Source organism: Notolabrus celidotus, chromosome 5, assembly GCF_009762535.1.
Source record: "Notolabrus celidotus isolate fNotCel1 chromosome 5, fNotCel1.pri, whole genome shotgun sequence".
Classification (NCBI taxonomy): Eukaryota; Metazoa; Chordata; class Actinopteri; order Labriformes; family Labridae; genus Notolabrus; species Notolabrus celidotus.
Window position 1 is genome coordinate 2,954,099 of NC_048276.1, and position 8,758 is coordinate 2,962,856.

The window sequence follows — 8,758 nt, forward strand, 5'->3', positions numbered from 1 at the left end:
ACTGGCTATCAGAGAGACCGCCCTGCCCTGACACGGACACAGCAACGCACAAGCATGTGGTGCTCATGTCCACGTCAGCCCCTGCTGCGTAGGGGAGATGCAGAAGTATAAACCAGCCTTTAGCAAGGAGGATGGCCCGCCTCTTTACCTCACACTTGCTAGACAGAAGTTAGGTTGAGTTCATCATTTCTAATATGGCAGCCGCCAACGATTGGCTTCAAAACAGGGCTTCAGAAACAGATAGGTGACGTCACAGAGACTACATCTATTTATTATACAGTCTATGGTTTCTACCAGCACTTCAATGTGTTTTTAAAAGTGATAAATGCATCATATCAATGCCACACAGAGCATTGGCTGGACTGCCTGTGCTGTGGACTTGTATTTAATTATCACTATGTTTTGGTTGCATGTCATATTTGTGAATGTGACAGCCCATAATGAGTTCATTCTGTGAGTACTGCAGAATCTCTCTCTGACCTAAGAAACATTTTCCCCCAAACAACCTCTTTTTGTTTTTCACCCTTGTTCCATTGATTTCCCCTTCCCTCTAAAGCGTCTCACTGTAACACTACGTTTCCCCCTGGAGTCCTGTTTCCTCCGGTGTGTCTACAACCCGTTATATTTTATTGCTACCAGACACAGTGAAACCTGAGCAGTATTATTAAGTGTGACAACACTGTTTTATTTTGACTCCTTAAGTCCTGACAGCCGTGCATCAGTCACTGCATATCATCTAATGCTCTTGTCATCTCAAAAGAGAGCGGATGTGTCCCGTCTGGACATGATAAACAAGGTTGTGGAGAGTGCATCCAGTCGGAGACGCTGACAGTTGAGGAATTAAAGAAGATAGGTGAAGGTAAACACTCTCTGGAACCAAACCAGAACTGGTTTAGAGTCAGGTAATTTTTCAATCCAGTCTATCATTCATCCTTATGTTTGCATAAACTGATGTGATGCCAAACGAGTTCAGAGAGGGAAGAAATTCTGCAGTGCGAAGGGAGAGTTTGAAACAGTAAAAAGTGAAGAAATAAAACTCAACCCAAGGTCGGATTAGTATAATTTGGGGTGATTAAAACTTGAGCCACTTCCCCGGGTAAGTGGAGATTAGTTCTGGTTTGGGTCGATGGTCAGTAATATTGTTGAGCCCAGATTTCCCAGTCTCTCTCTCTCTTCATCTCCCTCTATCCCTCTCTCCAACACAGTCTCATCAGATGTGTGTCTAACATGAGTCTGGTCCTGCTGGAGGTTTCTGCCTGTTAAAGATATCAGGCCCATCTCTTTTGGAATCATCTACCAGTCAGGATCTGGGAGGCAGACACCCTCTCTACTTTTAAGAGTAGGCTTCAAACTTTCCTTTTTGATAAAGCATATAATTAGAGCTGGATCAGGCTTGGACCAGCTCTTAGTTATGTTGCTATACGCTTAGACTTACAAACTGGAATCCTGTCTTTCCCTCTCTCTCCTCTGTCAGCCTGTCTCTTCCTTTAACTCTTCCTGTCCCATTAAAGTTACTAACCATAGACCTTTCTGGAGTCCCTGAGCTCCCTTGTCCTGTACGTTCCTCTGGATCTCTGCCGTAGACTACTAGGCCTACTATCCGACTCACCACTATCATCTCTCTCTCTCTCTTCATCTCCCTCTATCCCTCTCTCCAACACAGTCTCAGCAGATGTGTGTCTAACATGAGTCTGGTCCTGCTGGAGGTTTCTGCCTGTTAAAGGAAGTTTGTCCTTGCCACTGTAACTTGCTAAATGCTGCAAAGTGCTCTGCTCATGGTGGATTAAGATGAGATCAGACTGAGTCCTGTCTGTGAGATGGGACTGGGTCTGATCCTGTCTTGATGTTAGGTCTTTGTTAATAATAGAACATGGAGGACGGTCTAGACCTGCTCTGTTTGGAAAGAGTCTGAGGAGAACATTTGTTGTACAGCCGTACGTTAGCTAGCATTCTACTGCAGGCACAGTCTCAACTCAACTTCTTGCTGCAAAATAGACATCTAGTGTCCTTAACCTTTTCTTTTTAAGCTAGACCTTTTGCGTAAGATTTTTCTTCATTGCTAACAGCCAATCCCACCTGATCCGTCATCGATCTGTCACAGCACCGGATCTGTTTCTATTCTAGGCAATGTGTTAACTTCTACTGGATCCACTCCGTTGCGTTCCGGCTGCGTCTCTGATCCGGCAGGTCGGAGCCCTCCGGATCAGATACACAAGACTTCTATTCTTGCTGGATGCCGGAGCACGACGCATCAATCTCAACAGAGCAGATGGAATGGGACAGGAAGTCAGGTTTCACCAAAACAAAATCAATCAATCTTTATTTGTATAGCGCCAAATCACAACAAACGTTATCTCAAGACTCTTTTACAAACAGAGCAGGTCTAGACCACTCTATGTCAAATTATGAACAGAGACCCAACACCAAGACAGGATAGGACTCAGTCTGACCCCACCTTAATCCACCATGAGCATTGCACCTTGCAGTATTTAGCTAGTTACAGCATTGAGGACAAACTTCCTTTAACAGGCAGAAACCTTGAGCAGGACCAGACTCATGTTAGACACACATCTGCTGAGGCCGAGTTGGGTCTTGAAAGAGGTACAGAGGAGAATAAGAGAGAGAGGGAGCGGTGATAGTGAAAAGACGAGTAGTAGTAGCTGTTGCCGCTGGAGTCTAAAACGTCCACAGCAGGAGGACGTCTACAACAGCTCAGAGGAACCTACGAGACAAGGGAGCTCAGGGACTCCAGAAAGGTCTATGGTTAGTAACTTTAATGAGACAGTAAGAGTTAAAGAGTTAAAATGAAGAATAAAGAATGAAACACTCTGTGTTATCACCAGATCGTATTTCACTTAACTACAACAACAAACCGTCATGATGAGCGGAGCCAGGCCTGGAGTCAACAGGTCAGAGGTTTTCAGAGGACCAGGAAGTGACGCTCAAATCCTGTGCAAAGAACATTGCTTCCTCTGGTATACCGGGTTACTTTAACAATATTCCTTTGTGATTTTTGTACCTGCTTTTCTCAAATCTTGAAGTATCAGGATGTTTGAGATTAGATTATTCAAAGAGTTTCTTCTTATGAGCGTGATGCAACACAATCCTCAAATCGTAGGGATTTTAAAACTCCTGTTCCCTGAGCCCTGACTAATAATGAGGAATAAGTACTATACTGACATATCATCTCTTTAAAACGGTGAATATCCCAGTGCTTTCACCTTCCTGTCCATCATTTGTAAGATCTGAGGAGCTCCGTACTCTTTGCTCTGCTGCGTTTGATTCCATTGTAAGTCTCTGCTTCTGAATCTGCCTGAGCCTCTGTCCCCGTCTCATGTCCTTTTCATCCCTGCCTGCTCATCCTTTTAACACATTGTTCAAACAGATGTCAACTTTGAAATGTCAGCTTCCCCCCCTCCCTCAGATGTAGAATGGTGAATGTATTGTTGCCTTCATTTCCTCCACTCTCATCTCTCTTTACATGAATATTTGCTTTTTTTCCCCGTCTCTCTATTTTTATCTCATCTCTCTCTTCTTTCGGTCCCTCCCGTCACTTCTCTGTCCTTTGTCCCCCTCTCTCTCTCTCTCTATCCTTGTGCCGCTCTCAGCTGTCCTAATGAAAGGAGTGACTGATGTAGGTGTTAGCTGGGAGATGGGGCCTGTCATTTATTTTCCTGTTTTCTGCAGCGCTCGCCCGCCTGAGGCCAGAGTCACCTCGACCGCAGACGACGTCACCGCGAGAGCTTACGTTTCATGCTGAGATGGCACATGTGTGTGAAACAATGTACTGCACCTAAACATAAACACACACTGGCTTCAAAAGCACACACACACCGCTCCCAGCCTGTGTTTGATGATGTCCTCAGGAGTGGGAGTCTAAATAATACTCTGTAATTGAGTCTGTAGCCACTGTGTGCCTCACTCCCTCTCTCTGATTGTGGGAGCAATCTTTCACCGTCTCTCTCTCTCTCTCTTTGAAGACGGTTTGTCTCTTTGCTGCCTGCTTTCTTTCCCTCCGTTTGTCACTCTATGTGGCCTTCTGTTATCTTTTTCATTCACTTCTTCTCCTTTCACAGAGACAACTTTTGGTAGCATCTTTGAAGTGAGTGTACAAGTCAAAGTCCAGATGTTCACACATAATGTATCTCTGTATTTCTCTTCATTGACCACTTCTGATTGGATCTCACTTTGCTGCTCTTGATTCTGATAAATCAGCTCAACTCATTTTTATTTATATAGCAGCTTTAATAAATTCAGGCATGCAGCCCAAAGTGCTTCACAAAATAACAGAGGGAGAAAAAATCATTATAATAAAATCTGAAAAATAAAATATTAAATAAAATAAATTAAAATAATTATAATAAAATCTGAAAAAATAAAATATTAAATAAAATAAATTAAAATCATTATAATAAAATCTGAAAAATAAAATATTAAATAAAATAAATTAAAATCATTAGAATAAAATTGGAAAAATGTAATATTAAATAAAATAAATTAAAATCATTACAATAAAATCTGAAAAATAAAGTATTAAATAAAATAAATTAAAATCATTATAATAAAATCTGAAAAATAAAATATTAAATAAAATAAATTAAAATCATTACAATAAAATCTGAAAATTAAAATCAGAGAAATTTCACAAATCAAATAATTACAATAAAATCAGAAAAATAAAAATAAAATAAAAAATATTTAAATGATGCCAAAGCAATGGTCATAGGGCTAAAGTCCCTAGTTCAGGAGTAAAGTTCCTGCAGTGGAAAAACAACTTTAGTTGTAATAATGCAGTCCAATGCTGAAAATAAATTACTCCAAAAAAGCAAGATTAAAAAGGTAAGTCTTAAGTGTACTTTTAAAGACACTCAGAGAGCTCAAGCTTTATTTCTAAAGCACTTTTCATACCATAATATTGTAACACAAAGTGCTGTACATAAATATAACAATCATAGTTATAATATAGAATAGAAAAGATTAAAAATACACAAACACAATCCATATGCAAGGTAGAGGAACAGGATATAAAAATGATAGAAATAATAATAATAAAAAAGAAGTTGCTAACAACTTAGAAAACGCTGTCCAGATATCTCAACAGGGAAACACATGAGGTAAAATAAGTTGTTAAAACTCAAGATGGGAAATTAAACTCACCAAAATAACATAAATTAATAATATAATAAAACACTTAACCAGTAAAAAAATTCAATTCAATTCTACACTGCAAGTTAATACAGCAAAATAAAACAGAATACAATATTAAAATGCTGAGATTCAAACCATAAAAATCACTGGAATAAAATGATACAGTGAAATTAATAATTACAAAAAATATTAAATAATTCACAATAAATTAATAGATACACAACAAAATGAACTGAATAAATATTAAATGTGTCTATAATAATTAAAAATAAGACATTATATGACTTTAAAATTGGCTAAAATTCGAACTAGATAATAAGTGAATAAAGTAAGATAGAATAAGACTCAGTTAACAGCAAGACTAAAAAGGTCAGTCTGATTTTCTGTGCAGCCCTCAGATCCCCAGTTAAGCTGTTCTACAGAAGTCCACTACCTGAAGACCTGAGGGCTCTCACAGGCTCATAAACCAATAAAAGAACCTTAAAATCTAAAAGGTACATGGAGCCAATGCAGAGACTTTAAAATAGGTGTAATGTGGGCTCTCTTTCTGGTCTTTGTCAGCAGAGTAGCTGAAATCACCCAGTTTGTAAATCAAAAGCATGAACTGATTAACAGAGGAGGGGACAGAGAAGGGGACAGAGAGTGAGAGAGAACTCCTCTGGACTGCAGTATCAGCATGGCTTAAACATTTTCTGAAAGCCTAATGTTCCTGCAGTAATCACAGACTCCGGCTGACGGACTGTCATCATGTCAACCCGCTGCGAGCCGTCCTTTCAAACTGATGTTGTTTTGTTTCGTGGGAGGACAAGGAACAGAGATGAAAACAGCAGAGAGGGGGCAGGAGGGGTCAAAGACTTAACTCTAACAGAGAGGTCTAAAAAACTGCAGATGGAGAATGACGTGAACACTTAACCAGCGCTTTAAGTGGACAAAAATAACTGCCAACACTCCTCTAATAGACTTGCTGGTGTGTGTTTAGTGCGACTAGAATCAGTACATCATCATTATGACACTTCTTTAAAGCTCCAGTGAGAAACTTTGGGTTTGTGTTGATTTTGCGCCCCCTAGTGGATGGAGGAGGCATTGCTGGTTTTCTCCTGTACATGTGTAAGTAGTGTTTCATGGAACATGTGAAAAAAAAGGCGCTATCACTGAAAATAATTTGTCTCATGTCGAGTTCACACCAAACACGAACGATCGAAGTATTTGGACAAATACGAACATGAATGTTTTACGTTAACTCGCTTAATTAACGCATCAAAATTGCGTGTACATAAGTGCTCAAGACGCAACTTTTCGTGATGTGAGGGGTTCCCTTCAAACGCCACTCCAGTCTGTTGTCATCAAACAACGTTGAGTTGACTACATTGAACGATGAAGCCGGTGATGCTAAAGGGGGCGGAGCTGACGGACAGGAGACAGCAGGTGAGGCTGGGGAGCATCAAATCCAGCACCCGGACCATCAGCACTGGCGCCCCACAGGGATGTGTTCTCTCCCCACTGCTCTTCTCCCTCTACACCAATGACTGCACCTCAGGAGACCCCTCGGTGAAACTCCTGCAGTTCGCAGACAACACCACCTTCATCGGTCTCATCCAGGACGGAGACGAGTCTGCTTAAAGACAGGAGGTGGAACAGCTGGCTCTCTGGTGTAGTCAGAACCATCTGGAGCTGAACCCGCTCAAAACGGTAGAGATGACAGTGGACTTCAGGAGAAGCCCCCCCCACACTCCCCCCCCTCACCATCCTGAACAGCACTGTGTCTACTGTGGACTCTTTCAGGTTCCTGGGATCCACTATTTCCCGGGACCTGAGGTGGACCTCCCACATAGACACAATCAGAAAAAAGGCCCAGCAGAGGATGTACTTCCTGCGTCAGCTCAGGAAGTTCAACCTGCCCCAGGAGCTGCTGATCATGTTCTACACCTCCATCATCCAGTCTGTTCTGTGTACCTCCATCACTGTCTGGTTTGGCTCTGCAAACAAACTAGACAAACACAGACTGCAGCGGACTATAAGGACTGCAGAAAAAATCATTGGTGTCGACCTGCCCCCCATCCAGGACTTGTACCGGTCCCGGGCCAGGAAACGGGCAGGTAGCATCACTGCTGACCCCTCACACCCTGGACACAAATTCTTTAAACTCCTCCCCTCCGGCAGGCGCTACAGATCACTGTGCGCCAAAACAACCCGCCATAAGAACAGTTTCTTCCCCCAGGCTGTCACTCTGATGAACACTAAACCATAACAGTGTCATACCTGTCAGATAAATACTCTCTGTAAATATACATGTAGATATACAATGCAACAATTCTCAAAGCAGAATTCCATATTTCTATTTTTTGTACTATTTAACTTCTATTTTATAATGTAAAACTACCTCTGCAACTCACCACTGCACTTTATCATATTATTTTAGCCTGTACATATTAGTCAAGCCTATTTGTTGTTTCTTGTATTTATAGCTAAGGTTATTGTTATTATATTTTTATTTTATTTTTTATTGTAGTTCTTATTCTTATTCCTATTCTGCCTTGTACAAAGAGAGCACAGTTTACTGAAGTCAAATTCCTTGTGTGTTCAAGCATACTTGGCGAATAAAGCTGATTCTGATTCTGAGCTACCTTCCTAGTACGACTGATAGCAGCAATCAAAGGTTTTCACAAGCAGATAATCCTCCTCCCTCTCTGTCCTCACAGTGAGCTCCTGTTTATTCCTGATCCCATAAAAACCAAAGGGGCAACCTCCGGTCTACAAATATGAGTCCAATGCGGAAGTGCTTAAAACTGCAGTTCATCGAGTGTCCACTAGAGGCTGGTTCCAGAATTACCGGAAACCACATACACACCAATTAAAAGAAGACAATCTTTACAGCAGAAATAAACTAGACTTGAGTCTAGTATAAATAAGACTTGATTGACAGGTGGGAACACTGTAGCTGTTGGCTAGGAGGCTTAAACCCCGCCTCTTTACGTCACACTCACTCGACAGCAGCATTATGGCTGCCGCCGCCGATTGGCCTCAAAACAGCGCTTCAGAAACAGATGGGCGATGTCACGGATACTACGTCCATTTATTATACAGTCTATGATAAAAACAGGTAGAGTCACAGAGTTCAGGGAAGCTGCACAGAGATACAATCAATGTGTGCCATATATTCCAGATGAATGAAGCTCTGCCGGTCCGTACGTCACATCATATGTCCCCGGAGGATCTGCACGCTGATTGGCTATCGCAGCACGAATGATTTCTCAACTTTCATTAAGGCAGTCACCTTTTAATAATTGCTAATGGTCTTGTTTGCTATATTAGGTCTTAAAGAGACACTAATATTAATTTCAATCTGTTTCATGACCTGCTAAAAATTGCTCACAGGAGCTTTAACTTCTACTGACCTGTGTTTTCATCCAGCTGTGCTTTGATTAGAGTCCTCTCTAATTGTTGACATCCTTTTTTTTAATCAGCTTTTATCGTGGACGTGAAAAATGAACAAGCTTAATGGTTAATGGAGTTTTCAGGTCTTTAGGTCCACTCTCTGCGTGGGCATGAACCCCACATGTATAATTATATCAGTGAGCATAGATATACACACTTCCTCATGTGCATATGT